An 18,401-nucleotide genomic window follows, 5' to 3' on the forward strand; every position below is an offset into this window, starting at 1 on the left:
TCTGCCTTATAGCAACCTTTCCAGACTCCTTCAGCTTCTTATTTCCTTCCTTCCTTCCATCTGTCTCTAGCAAACAGTGTGAGGCTGATAGGTAGTAGATCTTGCCTCTGCAGGGAATGCTTGTAGGTTTTTTGTTTTTTAATCAACGAAATTAGACCTGACAGAAACAAGTAAAGGGATCCCCCTCCCTAAAAGAATAAAGAAGTAAACTAAGCCACACACATTATAGCTCACCATTTGTATAAGAAGAGCAGAACATCGTTCCATGTGAATTAAGTTACTCTGAGAGCTTCATCACTGAGGGAGGATTTGAGCCAGAGTTCCCCGTGTGCCAGACTACAGACTTGAAGGGAGCGATTTAAATGAACCGGAGGGCTGAATTTGCTTTTAAGCCAATGGCTCAAGTCCACTCCCAGAATTTCTCATGCTAAAATGTAGCTAATAATTGAGAATGCAAGAAGAGCCCAGTTGCCCATCTAGTCCAGCATCCTGTTCTCACAGTGGCCAATCAGATGGCTGTGGAAAGTCCTCTCCTCATTTGTGATTCTCAGTTACTTGTATTCAGAGTCATACTGCTTTCAGCTGTACACGAAAAACATAGCTATTATGACTTGCAGACATTGATAGCATTATCCTCCATGAATTTGTCTAATCCTCTTTTAATACCACCAAGCTGAGGGGCATCACTACATTTGTGGGAAATTTACCTATTCTACCAGCTATCCCCCCTTCAGCTCCCAAATCATTGCCATATACACCCACCAAAATTCATCCAGCTGTCAAATTGGCTTCCCTTTCCATATTGCCAGCCCTGGAGGGTTTAAGGTGTGGGTTGATGGGGTGATTACCTTGGGCGCTACTTGAACAGATGCAGAAAATGACAATCAAAAGTCATTCAGTATCTCCAGGTAAGTTATGCAATGTCTTTTATTTACACGGAGGAATCAAGTAGGCTTTCCCTCAAGATGATCACAACAAAGATTACTAGTATGCAAACAATTACCAGTATGCTCAGAGGCTTAAAGGTAAAGGACCCCTGACAGTTAAGTCCAGTCGTGAACAACTCTGGGGTTGTGGCGCTCATCTTGCTTTATTGGTCAAGGGAGCCGACGTTTGTCCACAGACAGTTTTTCCTGGTCATGTTGCCAGCATGACTAAGCCACTTCTGGTGAAACCAGAGCAGTGCACGGAAAGGCCGTTTACTTATCGTTTACCGGATTGGTACCTATTTATCTACTTGCACTTTGACATGCTTTCGAACTGCTAGGTTGGCAGAAGCTGGGACCAAACAACAGGAGCTCACCCCATCACAGGGATTCGAACCGCCAACCTTCTGATCAGCAAGCCACCCGTGCCCCGTTCAGAGGCTTAAAGGTAAAGGTACCCCTGCCCGTACAGGCCAGTCTTGACAGACTCTGGGGTTGTGCGCCCATCTCATTCAAGAGGCCAGGGGCCAGCGCTGTCCGGAGACACTTCCGGGTCACGTGGCCAGCGTGACATCGCTGCTCTGGCGAGCCAGAGCCGCACACGGAAACGCCGTTTACCTTCCCGCTGGTAAGCGGTCCCTATTTATCTACTTGCACCCGGAGGTGCTTTCGAACTGCTAGGTTGGCAGGCGCTGGGACCGAGCAGCGGGAGCGCACCCCGCCGCAGGGATTCGAACCGCCGACCTTTCGATCGGCAAGTCCTAGGCGCTGAGGCTTTAACCCACAGCGCCACCTGCGTCCCTCAGAGGCTTAGAAGGGGGCAAATGGTCAGACAAACTGACAGCCTTGCAACTCCCTCTGTGCAACCCTCTAACACAGTAAAGCACACTCAGCTACAGAATGCATAGCTGGTGGAGGATATTGCAGATATAATTTGACATTAAACAGTGACAGCAAGCAGCCCTGCTTTGAGCAGGAGCAGTCTGTTCGAACTGTGAACACTCTTAATTGCAGCCCTCACATAAAATAGTGATAAAAGTTCCTAAAAGCTACTGAAAACAGAACAAAGCTATATACCAAGAATAAAAGTGTTGCTGTTTTAGCATGCGTTTCTCATAATATACACATGCACAATCTTGCCCAATATACATATGTTTTCAAAGAGTCTCCCCCAATATAGGGCATTTAAAATTTATTTTTCATATATATCCTCTTACACACACATTCCCCTGATATATATATATATGAAGATATATCCACTGATATATCTTTGTATACATGCTTTAGTTAGAGAACTCCATCACAATATTCAGAGAAGTTAGAATTTTGAAGGACAGCTGAATTTTGTTCGCATACTGATTTTGGGAAGTACAAATTAGTCAGGTTCGTGTTTGAAATGCAGAGTGAACCAAATCTCTCTTCCATTCCTAATTTGAACTAGGTCATTAGCATGTGACAGCCTCAGAAAACTCCCACCACTCCCACGTGCTGTGGGGCAAATGTTTACTAGAGAATTAGCAGACTGACTCCAGCACCTGATGTTGTGATTAAAAGTGGTTAAGTGTGTCAGACAGGGTTCAAATCCCCAGTCAGTCATGAAGCTGACTGGGTGAGACTTTGGCCCAGTTGCAGTCTCTCAGCCCAACCTACACCACAGGGTTGTTGTGAAGATAAAATGAGGAGCAGGAGAACCACGTACACCACCCTGACGGCTTCGGAGGAAAGGTATCAAGGTAATAAATAAAGCTGAAGTTTGGATGTGCTGTTGCTCCAGGATATTGTGAGAAATCAAAATGGTGATGCCTCAGAGCTTTTCACAGCATCCTGACACATACCCTCCAACATTTCTCCAATGGAAATAGGGACGTCTCATTCCACAATGATAATTTTACTATTTATACCCCAGACATCTTACTGGGTTGCCCCAGCCATTCTGGGCAGCTTCCAACATACATGAAAACATAATAAAACATTAAACATTTTTAAAAAGTTCTCTGTACAGGATTGCCTTCAGACAGCTTGGGGGTTAGATAACTCCATACCCTCCAACATTTCTCCAATGAAAATAGGGACATCCTAAGGAAAAGTGGGACAGTCTGGGATCAAATCAGAAACTGGGATGGCTTCTCTAAATTAGAGATGTCCCTGGAAAATAGGGACACTTGGAGGGTTTACTGACATGCAGAAATAAGCTGGCGAGCCACTTCCCATAATGATTTTATCTCTGAGTGTGCATTACTAATATTTAAGATTTTTAAAGTTTGCAATTCTAACTATTAGTGCTAATTTGGGTCAGGCGACAGTTCAGTGAGCTATAGTATGATTTAGAACTGCCCATATGATTTAGAACAGGGATGGGGAAGCTTTTTCTACTCGAGGGCCACATTCCCACATGTGCACCTTCAGGGGTGAGTGTGCTAAAGGTGGGTGGGACTGGGGAAGTGGGTGGAGCCTTGTATAATAGGTTATACCAGACATGTTCAGCTGGTCAACCGCAAGTGACAGATAGATCCCCGGGTGTTCCTGGTTGATTGCAGGATCCTTATCGATCACGGGATTTTAAAAATGGGGGAATGAATGTCTCTGCCCCCTGCCCCCCTCGCTCTGTCCCTCCGTCGCGTTAAGTGGGAGGTCGTTTGGCATCTGCTGTTGGCGATTGGGGATACCATGGTTGGCTTTAGTAACGGATTATTAGGTGAACGATTTATGGCATTTCCCCTCAAAAAAAACTTCAATAACTCTGGTCAATCCTGCCCCCAAAAAGCTAAACAACTCTGTGCAATCCTGCCCCAAAACACCCACCCCACACATGCTCCTCATCCCTCCAATGACAATGGGTAGATCACTGCAAGTTTTTTTTATATACGGGGAGCAGATCGCAGTCTCTTAGGAGTTGGACATGCCTGGGCTATACCATCAGAGATTTCTACACTGCTCTATCCAGGCCAGCACTATCACAGCCCAAGGGCACATTTCAGCCAGGCAAAATCACTTGAAGATGCAGAGCAGGACCATTGAGAAGTCTAGGGTGAGGGTGTGTGGCCTAGGGAGAATTCTAAGGGCCAGAGATATCAGTCTGCAGGACTGCATTCAAGTGAGGTTACCTGCCCCTAACTTAGAACCCTGATTGCCAGTGGTGGTATTGATACAGGCATCATAAAAGGCAAGGAGGCCACAGTAAGTGGAGCCATAGCCAATGGTTGTTGTTGTTTAGTCGTGCGTGACTCTTCGTGACCTCATGGACCAGAGCATGCCAGGCACTCCTGTTTTCCACTGCCTCCCGCAGTTTGGTCATGTTCGTAGCTTCGAGAACCCTGTCCAACCATCTCGTCCTCTGCTGTTCCCTTTTCCTTGTAGCCAATGGTAGGAAAAGACAACTATTTCTGACTTTGTCCTTGCCTACCTTCCTAGTGAAATCTACAAAGGCAACACCCTAGATTGATTGGCAAGTGGGGAGCCACCACAGAAAAGGCCCATTCTCATGTTCCCACCCTCCAGACCTCTCATGCAGGAGGTACACAAAGAAGGGCCTCAGATGGTGATCTCAGGGTCAGGGTCAGTTCATATGGTTAGAAGTGGTCCTTGAGGTATTGTAGTCCTGAGTTGTTTTAGGCTTTATAGGTCAAAACCAGCCAACAAGCTGAACCTAAATCCAGAGAAGACTGTGGCACTATTAGCGGGTGGTACTGTAGACTGGATGGATGGGAAGTTGCCTGCTCTTGGTGGGGTTAAAGGGACCCCTGATCACTAGGTCCAGTCATGACCGACTCTGGGGTTGCGGCGCTCATCTCGCTTTCTTGGCCAAGTGAGCCGGCATACAGCTTCCGGGTCATGTGGCCAGCATGACTAAGCCGCTTCTGGCAAACCAGAGCAGCTCAAGAAACGCCGTTTACCTTCCTGCCGGAGCGGTACCTATTTATCTACTTGCACTTTGATGTGCTTTGGAACTGCTAGGTTGGCAGGAGCAGAGACCGAGCAACGGGAGCTCACCTGGTCATGGGGATTCGAACCTCCAACCTTCTGATCGGCAAGTCCTAGGCTCTGTGGTTTAACCCACAGTGCCACCTGCATCCCCTTGGTGGGGTTACACTCCCTTTAAAGGAAGATGGTTTGAGCAGAAGATGCCAACCATGGCCCTACTGCACTGGCTGCCAGTTAGTTTCTGTGCCGAATTTAAAATGCTTGCATGATACTGAATCCTGTGGCCACAATCAGTTTCTGCATTTGCGTGTTGTGATTACAGCAACATCAGAAATATATATGTGCATATAGGCTGCATGTGCAGAAATAAAATTTCAGGAGGTTCATGTGTTCTGCTCACACCCTCCCAGCTTCAGCTAGGTCACCTCCAACAAATTTCCAGAACCCTCACACTTGCAATTGCTTTAAAACTTAACCCATTATAAATATTCCATCTTTGCATGAGAGACGTCAATGCATGAGTCCCTACTCTCCACCCCCCACCCCCCATCTATGTCTGCTTACATTTACAGAAATGGGTGAATGGATTTGACAGTATTTGAAGTACGGCGATTTTACAACCTCTTTGAAATGTATTGCGTTTTGATCCTCCAGGAGCCAAAATTAAAGAACGCATTTGTATCCAAGTTCAGTTCCCCAGCTGGTTTTGCCAGAATTTAGTCATGTTTATGGTAAAAATTTAAAAGAAACTGAAGGCACAGCTTGAAAACGGTGGTGGGTTGTTGCTTTGATATGTGTTCCTTCATATATATATATATATATATATATATATATATATATATACACATACACACACACTCCTTGAGTTTGGTCTGCAATTAGATGATAATTTGTATCGGAATTATATAAACAAACCAGGATTGGATGACAATATGAAACAGGCAGATAGGTATACGCATACTGTTTGAAACCTGTCCAGTATTAAAGATATTTACATGTGTGGTTCAGCCACTTCAAACATGCTGTTCCAATAAAGGAGAAAAGCTTGTATCATTTCCTTCAAAAGTTTCAAATGTACATGTTTACAAATTTGTACTGCACACTAATATGTAAACAGATATTATTGGAAGCAGATGCATGCACATACAATATCAATCTGTTCCTTTCATTGTCATATAGACATAGGGTCCCTCCAGACTAGGGGCTCATCCACACTTTACTTTTGTCCTGAGCTATCTAGGCACAGGTCTTTTAAAGCTTTAAAGCCCTCTGTCAGACCACTGGGTTTTTGTTTTTGTTTTTGCTCCAGCACTTCCCCCTTCGGAAACCCACTCTTTACTGCTGAATCGGAACAAACAGCAATTCAGGTTTTCCATGGATTGCTGTTGACTCCAATTCAGTTCTAAAGAGTGTTTTATTTGGAAAAAGTACCAGGGCAATTATATATATATAGCCCTTGGACAGGGAGCTTTAAAGCATGGGCCTGTACCTAGAAATGCAGAGCAATGGTAAGTGTGGATGAACCCTAGGGTTTTAAATTTTTTTGTATTGTGTATTGTGCCACATGTAGCTGATATAGTAATAGTGCATTACTGGTGGATTTATATTGGACTGTCCACACATCAGTCCACTTTAATATTTGTGTTGTGATGCTTCTCCGACATCGTTGCATTAATGCCATCTGGTGGAAGGGAGACAGTACAGTCATACCTCGTGTTGCGTTAGGTTCATGTTGGATCTTTTTGGCTTGCAAACGCAGCAAACCCGGAAGTGTATACTTTCAGGTTTCACCCCGCACGCGTGAGCAGAAGCATTCTGTGTGCTTCACGCATGCGCAGAAGCGTTCTGTGCGATTCACACATGTGCAGAAGTGCTCCATCACGCCACATGTGTGCGCAGAAGCGGCACTCTGGTTACGGACTTTTTGGGGTGTAAACAGCACCCTGGAATGGATCTAGATGTACCACTGGTACCACTGTATTCTTATGCTATAGTGTAGCAGAAGCAGAGCAACAGTTACCGGACTCCCCACCCCTTAACTTTTTTATACTTCTGCAGATCTTGGGGTTACCACGAACCTGGTGATACCTTTTCCGTGGGAATGAGTGATGAGGACAGGATGAGCAATAATGCACATAGAAAGGTAGATGTATGAGATGTTATACACAGAGATGCAACCTTTTCTTACATTTATATCCCACCTTTATTCCATAATAGGACCCAAGGTGTTCTACACATGGTTCCCAGGCAGTCACCCATCCAAGCATTGACCAGACCCAGACCTGCTTATCACAGCAAATGGTGACCTCATATGCTTGCAAGCCATATTTTGGGACTAACCGTAGGGATAGCAATAGAAGCAGCACAAGCAGTGATTTGAATGCAGATGTTGTTGGAAGTGTAACAGCAGGGATCATATAGTGTCCAACTTAAGGGTTTTGTTGTTTAGTTGTTTAGTCGTGTCCGACTCTTCGTGACCCCATGGACCAGAGCATGCCAGGCACTCCTGTCTTCACTGCCTCCCGTAATTTGGCCAAACTCATGTTTGTAGCTTCGAGAACACTGTCCAACCATCTCGTCCTCTGTCGTCCTCTTCTCCTTGTGCCCTCAACCTTTCCCAACATCAGGGTCTTAAATTAAGGGTTAATTCTGTTAAAGCCAAGAGGGGGACAGTTGGAGGCATTGATTAGCAAGTAGGTATGAGGTAGCACACACTCCAATTTGCTGTGTAGTTCTGAGGGAGTTTTTACTGTTTGGTTGGTTGAATGTCATCCTGCTGTGTGCATGGTCTGACCTAAGAAAGGCAAAACTTTCTCCTCAAATCATACACAGCTTTTGTTTGGTATGCTCAGTAAAATGCTATTAGGACTTTTCTCTCTGGAATCTGTGTTATTTATGTCACTTTGCTAACAGAAGATCCCACATATGTTCTCTGGCATATCCAGGTAATAGGATCAGATAGTAAGCGAAATAGAACAGTGTTTTTCAACCTTTTTTGGGCAAAGGCACACTTGTTTCATGAAAAAAATCACGAGGCACACCACCATTAGAAAATGTTAAAAAAATTAACTCTGTGCCTATACTGACTATATATAAAGTAATTCTCTTGAATAGGAATCAAATAAACACAAAGAAAGTATTTTATAATTACCTTATTATGAAATAGTAAACAGAAATATGAAAAATGATAAAATACTTTATTTTTAAATCTTTCGAATTTTTCAATTTTTCCCACGGCACACCAGGCAACATCTCGCGGCACACTAGTGTGCCACGGAACAGTGGTTGAAAAACACTGAAGTAGAAGACGTCTGCCTAAGATACTTGGAGCCATTTTCATGTGGACTAGAAAATACTGTGTAAGGTGAAACAAAGGTCTTAGAGGACAAAGCAGCTTCATAGATTCACCTTCCTACATTTATCCGTTTCATTGCATGTAAATATTTATTGTTTAAAGGCACTTTTTTTTCTTTACTTTACTTTTTAAGACCCACTGATACAGACCTGGGGAACCTTTTTCAGCCAGGTCCCACATTCTCCCATGGGCAACCTCCTTGGGGCCCACATGCCAGTAGCGGGCAGGACCAGAGGCAAAAATGGACTGGAAAAGAGACAGAATGTGGGCAAAGAAACAGGTCTTCCCTTGTGCAGTAGGCTACACACCAGCCATGCCAAAGCCAAAGGTTTCTACACATCTATACCAGCGCTGGATTTAGGGTGGTTCCCCTACTAAGGGTGTCAAGCCAAGGGGACACAAAAGAAGAAGAAGAAGAAGAAGAAGAAGAAGAAGAAGAAGAAGAAGAAGAAGAAGAAGAAGAAGAAGAAGATCCATAAAAAAGCAAATGTACCAAAAGGAATTACTGTGGAAATTGTTGTTCATTATCTTGTTGGGCCAAGGAAAGGTATAAATGTTTCAGATGGAGCTTCTTAGATCAAAGTAAATGGAGTTCTGTTGGTACAGTGGATTTCAGCCATCCATATATTATGGGGAGCAATACTGACTTGTAGAGTTTTTACAGATGTTGGAAATGACATCATGGTTTCTTGGCTTCTGGACCATGGATCACACAAGTGATTTTCTACTAAACATCTCGTGTTTTATGGCTGCCTCACAACCCATTTCTCTACTTTTCACTTTTTCAAAACAGACTCCAATGCCATGGAGAAATGTAGGGGAATCAATATTTCAGGTTTAGTGATGGATATTTTGCATATGTATGCTTGTGTGTTTTAAAAAGTACAATTTTCAAACTTCACAAGTTCAATTAAAATTTTTAATTTTTAAATAAGGATCTCAATCTACAAATGCCGTAAACTAACCAGGAGATAATGATTAATTTCTTTTTAAAAGTTAATGAACAGAGTGAAGGGGTGGAAACAAGTGAAAAGGGAAGAAAGGCATCCAATCAGGATTACAGGGGAACTGATTTGAAAGTAACAAATACGCAGGACGGTATCCAGTTAAGCAGTTCAGTTAGTGCAATAATTCCCATTTGTGCAAGGGAACTTCCAATCTCTCCCCTCTCTCCGTACACCCCTGTACCCTTCCAAGATCTGCTCCAGAGGGTTAGGGTTAGGAGAAAACCCAGAACAGATATAAGGGGTGCATGATGTAGCAAATAGAGGAGGAAGAAAGGAAGTTTTGTAGCACAGCCGGAAGTCATTTGCTGAGTACTACCCATAACAATTTACATTTCACTGTTTTTGCAGAAAGTGTTTTTATGCGTCACCCACATGGGCACATGGCAAAAGCCCGATGAGCATTTTTTTTTCTTGGGGAAGAGGTGATTTTGATCCTAATAACAACCAGTCTCATGCATCTCTGCTCCAAATCATTGGTCTGGATCCAGGCTCAGCGTAGACTAAGTATGCGAGAGAAATTTGATTCAGTTCACATCCAAAGCAAACCTACCTAACTGGCATTTAAACAATACAAGGATGGAAAAGCAGCTAACCTTGAAATTCACATTTCTCCAGATTTCACAACGCAGTTCTCTAGCCAAGTAATGCACACGAAAGAGTCGTATATTACTATACAGTGGTACCTAGGGTTAAGTACTTAATTCATTCCGGAGGTCTGTTCTTAACCTGAAACTGTTCTTAACCTGAAGCAGCACTTTAGCTAATGGGGCCTCCTGCTGCTGCCGCGCCGCTGAAGCACGATTTCTGTTTTCATCCTGAAGCAAAGTTCTTAGCCTGAGGTACTATTTCTGGGTTAGCGGAGTCTGTAACCTGAAGCGTATGTAACCTGAACCTGAAGTGTGTGTAACCTGAAGCGTATGTAACCCAAGGTACCACTGTATATTACAATCAGAGAATGCCCTGCTTCAATGGAGACCATGCTACCCTGCCTGGTTGCAAAGCAACATCTCTCTACCCACCAACTTCTTGGCTTTAAGACTAATATAATTAACACCTAAGATACAAATGAAATGATCCCTGCAGTTGCACTTCCAACATATAAAGGGCGTGAAGATAGAATGAAACTGATGAAGAAGCATACACGTCTTATCCTGCTCAAGAGATGTATGCTCAAAAGCAAGAATAGCCAATGTGGTGCCCTACAAATGTTTCAACTTCAGTTTCATAATTCTAGACCATTGGCCTTGCTGGCTGCAGATGATGGAAGTTGGATTCCACAACATCTGGAGGGTGCCACATTGTCCCCCCCTTCTCTGAAGGCCTTTTTCAATGGAATAACTGCACAGTTAAGTTCTGTTTTTCTCCCTAATGTTTTGATTCAGATCTCATCTTTTAGCAGGCCGTGATCTCTGCAACAATTTCCTTGGCTGCCTAACCAAACAGCTGTTAACACTTAGCAACCAATCAGCTCAATTTGGCTCACCTGTGTGAGTGATCTTTGACAGGTCCATCTGCTTTAAGTCAACTTTGCGAATAAAACAGACTTGAGATCCAAAATATTTCTCCATGCTAAATGCAGTGAACACAAGACTCCCCTCCCTGGAAGATCTAGAATTTTTTAGGAGTTCAGGCCAATTTCTGCCATTTTTACTATAAACATCTCAAAAGCCTGGAGCAAATAATTTATTTATTCCATTGTTTCTTTCATCTCTCTCTCCCTCTCCCTCTTTTTCTCTGGTTCCTTTTTCATCTCTGCCACAATCAACCCTTAGGTAGGAGGTAATATCAAATATATGCAAGAAGAAGAAGAAGAAGAAGAAGAAGAAGTGGATACTAAAATGTGTTTGGTTAGTTTAACTACATATGTAAAGCTCAAACACTGCCTCATTTCACACATCTACAGGCATGTTAAAGAAGTTAAAGAAGGCTGACAATAGGAGGAAAGGCCTAAGAGGAAAATTGTGTGCAAGTAAAAAGAAGTAGAACAAAAAACCAAGATTGTAAGCATGATCACTTGGAGGTAGTGAGAAGGGATAGACTGTCCTTAATCCTCCTGTATAATAGGGATGGGTGATGATTTTGGTTCACTCTGCAATCTGGAATGAACCCCCCAAGCAGTCAGGGCTGGCCCACCCATGAGGCAAGGTGAGGTGACTGCCTCAGGCAGAAGGATCCATAGAGGCAACAGGTCCATCCTCTAAGGAAAAACAGGAAGAATTGCACCTGGCACCAGCAAATTTTTAATGTCAGCCTCAGACATGCCTCCTTCCACAAGGCATTCCAAAGTTGGGACAACAGTGCTGAAAAAGTTGAAAGAGAACCCTAAGAAGAGAAAGGAGCACTGCCGGAGAGCTGTATATACCACCATTCAATAAACCTGCCGGGTTAGCAGTGCTTATACAGAGCCTGAATTGAGTAAACAAGGGATCAACTGACATCGCAGAAGCTAGCATCCATTCTGTAAGCAATCCACAGGAGCTAGCATCATCCCAAAGGACAAACTGCCTTGAAATATTTTTCCTCTGACGGACAGAAGACTTTTAGCAAATAATGGCTCATTTGCTAATCACGGGAAATACATTTGGGGCTCTCGTCATTTCTGAAGAGTTTGAAAGTGGATATGTCTTTGGCAGGTAAAGACATGAAAGAATGATTTCAAGATAATTGCTGGCTTTAACCTCCCCCTCCCCCAAAGGACCCTCATACATGTAGTCAGAGCGAAGTATTTCCTCCTAATTCATTCCCAGTAATTGTAGCTGGTTGGCTTAATCTAATGGTTTACAGTTTGACAGCCATATGCCAACAATAGACACCTGTCCTCACCGTTGAGTTATCTGTTCCTGTCTGTACAAAATACACCTGTATGTGTTTTTCTAAAACATTTCCTAAGAGGCAGAGCCAATCTGGGCTTTATTAAGCTGCTCTGAGTACTTCTACTTTCTATTTTTGATGATTCGCTCCAGTGATCACACTACGGCATGATGCATTGCCTGCAATGTACTGAGAACAGAATATTTTGATCAGAATATAGTAGACTGGAGCAGTTGTTTATAGGAACCCTGGACAAGTCTCCAAGAAGTCAGGATTTGAGGCAAGCTCCCTTTTCTTTGGTATATTTCATTTTAAGCAGGCATGGGGAACCTATAGCTTTCCAGGGATTGCTAGCCAACAACCCTCATCATCCTTGACAACTGGCCATGATGGCTGGAACTGATGGAAATTGGAGTTCACTGACATCTGGGGAACCATATGCCTGTTGCCTGGATTTACAGGGGGGGACTATTCTCTTTTTTCCAGGAGGCTCACAAAATACTACCCATGTAAAACTGCAGCAAGTTTTCACACAGTGGCTTAAGTTAGTGAGTATCCTACTTGCTCAAGGTGGATGAACATCTTTATTTTTTTAAAGTAACATGGTGAAATATATTAAAGTGATGCCTTACAGCTACTAGCAGCGTTGCTACTAGTACAGTGGTGCCTCTAGTTATGAACTTAATTTGCTCCGGAGGTCCGTTCTTAAGCTGAAACCGTTCTTATCCTGAGGTGCGCTTTCGCTGTTGGGGCCTCCTGCTGTGCGCGTGCCTCCAGCATGCGATTTCCGTTCGCATCCTAGGGCAAAGTACGCAACCAGAAGCAGCAACTTCTGGGTTAGCGGAGCTCACAACCTGAAGCATTTGTAACCAGAAGCGTTTGTAACCAGAGGTACCACTGTATTATTCTCAGTGTTGATACAACTAGCATTGGGTTGTATCCAATATTAGTCATATGCAGAGTTAGTCATACTATTGAAATGAACGGAGATGCTTAACCATTAGGTGTTCTGCTATCTCCCTATAGCCATCCCTAGGGACCCGCTAATTCCAAGGCTGCACATTAGCAAAAATGACTTGGCACCCTCCCTTCCCTTTATCAGAGAGCTGATACACAGAAACAAGAAGGTGGAGCATATTGTGTCAGGGGCCTGATACATGCACCCTGTTCAGATGTCCATCAGAATGCATATACAGTGGTAAATCTAGATTCCGGAGCCCCGTTCGCATCTAGAAGCAAACATAACTATTGACGGCATGTCTGCGCACGCACACATCGCTTTTCGCTGCTTTTGCACATGCGCGTGATGTCATTTTTTAGTGTCTGCACATGCGCAAGTGGTGAAACAGTTGCCACGGAGCGCAACTCGAACGTGCTCAACTTGAAGCATATTTAACTCGAGGTATGACTGTATATGGAACAGCATGATTGTGTCTGCCTGGCCTGGTGCCACCATGCGGTATTAGAGCTGGCACCTGCACGTTGTCCAGAAAAAGGATGCAGGTTTTGATAATGCGCATAAGCTAATTTAAATGCAAATTGAGAAGCAATTGCTCTAATTTAAATGCAAATACATTGCATCTCCCCATAGCGGAGAAGACTATGCCCAGGTGACTTCATGTGTTTGCTCAATCTGCTCTCCAGGTGCAAACTGATGATGGGCAAGTTCAAGACCCCTCCTGTTCTTCCTATTTGCGGTTCTTTACCACACGTCAAAACTTGGGCTGCAAATCAGGACACATAGACATCCCTTGCTGCATCACAGAAGCAAAGGAGTATTAGGAACATAGGAAGATGCTTTATAGCAAGTCAGAGCAATGGTTCATCCTTTGCCTACAATGACCGGTAGAAGCTGCCCAATGTTCTAGACAAGGGGGCATGGGCGTAGCCAGGGGGGCAGCTGCCCCCCAGATCTGGTAAAACAATAGAAATACTTAACTAACTGACCAATCACGTCAGTTCTGCCCCCCTAACAAAAGTCCTGCCCCACACAACAAAAATCCTGGCTACGCCCATGCGAGGAGGAATTACCAGCCCTACATGGAGAGGCTGAAGATTGAACCTGGGACCTTCTGCAATGCAAGACAGATGTTCTGCCACTGAGCTACAGCCATTGTGTCCATTTTCAGGAAGAAGTGTGCAAATGTTCTGTGTTCAGCTGTGTTCATGGTCAGAGTATCTCTGGCTGTGTGTGCACTAAATTTAAGGGCAATGACTAATTGGAAAGCATGGCAACAAATGTCAATGTTCTATCGAGGGAGCTGTCAGTAAGTTTGCAAAGCCCCATCATCTTTATATAAATGTATAATACATATCCATCATCATATAAAACTAAGAAGCTGATCTTTATAGGTGAGATATATTTAATTGCAAGGGTTTTTTTGGGGGGGTAAAATAAATAAAACCCTATATTCAACTTTTTTGGCAAGATTAGAATGGAAAACAATACTCCCTGGCTCCAGATGCTTGACAGTCTAATTCTGTAGGTTACATTTCGCACATAGCCACAGCTGCAGCCAATAAGTGGGCTGTCTTTATTATTCTCCTCTGATATGAAGTTAAAATGAACTGGAAATGTTTATGCCATAAATGGCTTGCAGCATATTAAACAGATAATGCAAGGCTAAGGCCTTCCTTTAAAAACACAGGGTGTCCCATCCAAACGAGCTGAACTATGGTAACCCAATCCAGAGCTTTCCCCCGTTTACCGGAATAGTTGCTCTGTTCACATACACAAGACAAATATCTCTTTGCTGAACAGAAGAGGGTTCATTTTCTCTCTTGCTCTTCTAGGGAGCCAATTATGCATTTCTAAGGAAAAGGACGAAAGAGGACATAGATTTGTATAACATTGGCATATGATAATTTACCCTAGCCTTGGACACAATATACTATAGAGAGCCACCCAATTCTTTTGACTGTAAATTGTTTTAATGTATTTTAATTTTGTATCTCTGTATGTTTATATGTTATATGACCTGCTCTGAGACCTTATAGTAAGGGGCGGGTAATAAATCATTGAAACATGGAATTGTAAAGGTAGAAAGGACCCCAAGGGTCATCTAGTACAACCTGCCCCCCCCTACAATTCAGGATTCACAGCTAAAGAATCTCTGACAGATAGCCATCCAACTTCTGTTTAAAAACCTCCAAAAAGGAGAGTCTACCACCTTCCATTGTAGTCAATTTCACTGTTGAGCAGCTCTTACAATCAGAGAGTTCTTCCTAATACTTAGTTGGAATCTCTTTTCTTGTAATTTGAATCCATTGGTTTGGGTTCTCCCCTCTGGAGCACTGGAAAATTAATGCTATTCGTAATAACTGGTTGCATCTAAGTACTACTCAGAGTAGACCCACTGAAATTAATGTACCTAAGGTAGTAACACCCATCAATTTCAATAGGCCTATTTTATGAATAATACTGGATACAACCCAGTAGGTGTACAGATGCAAATTTAAAAATATTATAATTTCAGTAGAAATACATCTAGCCATTGCTTGCCGGGGGGACGGGAACGGAGGGACGACTGTGACCAGGTGACTTGCCTGTTCCTCCTCAGTCTGCTGTCCAGGTGTCAACTGTGGGTGTGCAACTTCAAGGTCCCTCCTGCTCTCCTTTCTTGGTTTGTTTGTTTTTTTAAGTGTAAACCAGGCTGGGAATGGACAATCATTTAAAAAGACAACTGCAATGGAAGGCAAATGCCAACCTTACTTTCTTCCCAGGTAGGGATGTTAGGGAATCCAGATGAAAACAAAAATAGGACCAGAAAATGCCAATGTTCACTTATTCATTCCATGTCCAGAAAAGAAACAAAGCCAGTCTATATGATCGGAATTAGCTTTTGCTGTTGCTTTCAGTCTGCAAATGATATATAATTGAATAACAGGCTGTGATGTAATTTACATAATTACAAAATTACACAGTTTCAGAACAGCTGAAAAAGTAACATGGGTTTTGGCAGAAGAACTGCAGCGGATCAGAAACAGTGCTGCATGAAAAAATCACAGAGCAAAATGGTGCCCCCTTACATCCCTATTCCTAGATAGCCTTGAAAACAAAATCTATGTGCCATACACCCCATTGCAGTTCCTCCATTTGCATTGTAGATTCCAGTACACTATGACTGGATCTAGACACATTAAAAAACACCATTTCAGGAAAATGTGTTGTAAAGTTAATAATGGGAAATCACGTTGCTGAAGGATCAAACTCTACAGTGCCAACTGGTGTCACAGAGTTATAACACATTTAAAATGTTGTTGTTTTTTACTAATGTAACAGTCCTATGTTGTGTATTTAGATTATTCTGCTTTGTTGTCTATTTGCTTCCTCTTCTTTGACAATCCTCCCTCCTCCAATAACCCTGTATGTGTGTGTTTATAAGCAGTGTATTAATTCGTTGGTCTTGCCGTTGGTATTTTTTTTCACTGAGTTGGGGATGGGGAGGGCGGGGGAGGACAGGCCCCATCACAGTTAATCACCTCAACTCAACATTCCATTTGCTTGTTTGCACCAGTCAATCAATTGAGCTAAATCAAATTATTTAAGGTTCTTAATTCTTCCAGCGTCTGAGTGCCCTTTTTCCAACATGTGCACCTGACATGTATTTTCCTTGAAACAGGATACCTCTCCCTCAACAGACACATGCCAATCAATCCACTTTTGTGAGGAAATACCACAATGGCACGGAGAAGACTTGCTGACATGTGCTCGCAAATTGCTCTTCAAGATGTTCTAAAGCCTCGAGGGAGGAAAAGGCCATATGGAAAAGGAAAAGGGGGAAAGGAGGAGGAGGGAAGGATGACAGGAGCGAATGTTTGCTCATTTGATTTGAAGCGCTGCTCGGAGGAAGGCATGGCGCATGCTACGTGTTTGTTTTAGGCTGGGTCTGCGGGAACCCAATTTTTTTTTTTTTTATGATCCTGAGCATTTTGCAGAGACTGTGCTTAAATCTTCATTGTTACAGTCATTGAACAGCATCAAGAAAACAAGATAAGAAGCACAAAGCACATTATTCAAATGTGTATAATGGAACAAAATAAAATAAAGTAGTTTTTTTTAAAAAAAATACAGTAGAATAAAAGGGGCATTAACAACTTAAGGAATCCTATCAATAACCCCAAAGAGAAAAAAATTACAGGGTGTCTGGGATCAGTTCCTGGTGGGTTTTGTTCAGTGCAGAATGATATGTTGACCCACTGAAAGAGTGACAGATGAATGTTGGTCTGAAAGGATTAGGACATAAAATGTACCTGATCACCCTGGCAAATTTGAAAACTTCATTAAAGATTTCGTGCAAGTTACAGTAAAAGGAGTAATACAGGAGGACATGGGTGATCAACTCAAGCTCCCCAGAGTTTCAGGGACACTATGTTTATGGTAGGGGATATTTGTAGAGATTATGCTGAAGTTTCTGAGAAGACTTTTTTGTTTGGTGGGGTGGTTGAAATTCTATTTCTTATTGACCTTTCCAAAGAGGGTCATTTTGCTGTATATTAACAGACTGGCAGGCCTGCACCTAGCATTGCTAGGGATGCCTAAGAAATAAATAAAAAATCAGCACAGTTTTCAAATCAGTGGTTAAAATCAGTGTGATTTTGATAATCTGAGTGCACCAGAATGATTCAAAATGGCATTCAGAAAGGACAAAATAATTGCGCCTTGAACTCTGGGCAGTTTTGAAAGGTCTGACCTGCCATCTTGGTTCAACAAGTCCTGCTCCAGCACCAGGACTTCCCCCTCTATGTGCCCCCCCCCCAGATTGGCTCTGAGGGGGTTGGAAGAACCTGCAGAACAATGCACAATGAGAAGGGAGAAATGTTTGTGCTGATGCACAGATTGTATTAGCACAACATTGAATTCCGCCCATAGAGAACAAATAACTTTCCAAAACTCATAAGGTGGTATTCAACACTAGTCCCACTCAGAGAAGATCCACTTAAGTTAATGGATGTGGCTAACTTAGTTTCATTAATTTCAGTGGGTCTACTCTGGGTAGGACCTCATTGACTCCACCCTCTAGTAGATGGTTCCTTTTCTTATAAAGTTTTTTATTGATACAACAAGAAAAAAGGGAAAAAAGCACAAATACCAAATTACACACAAGAATAACCATAGACACATAATTTTCTTCACAAACAATAAAACATCTATTGGTCTTAACACTAAAGACCCAACCTCCTGTCTATTCCATATTTCAAATTCATATTACTTATTGCCAATCCATACTTTTATCATAATTAAACTTATTCTTAATAAATCTAATTTCTTATATCTACCTTGCAACTATTACTGAAGTTCCTCGAATGCTGCAACAGAATTTAAACTACTATATTTATTTTTCAGATATTCTTTGAAAACCTCCCATTTTGAAAAAAATT

Source organism: Podarcis gaigeae (assembly GCF_964106915.1).
Source record: "Podarcis gaigeae genome assembly, chromosome: Z".
NCBI lineage: Eukaryota > Metazoa > Chordata > Lepidosauria > Squamata > Lacertidae > Podarcis > Podarcis gaigeae.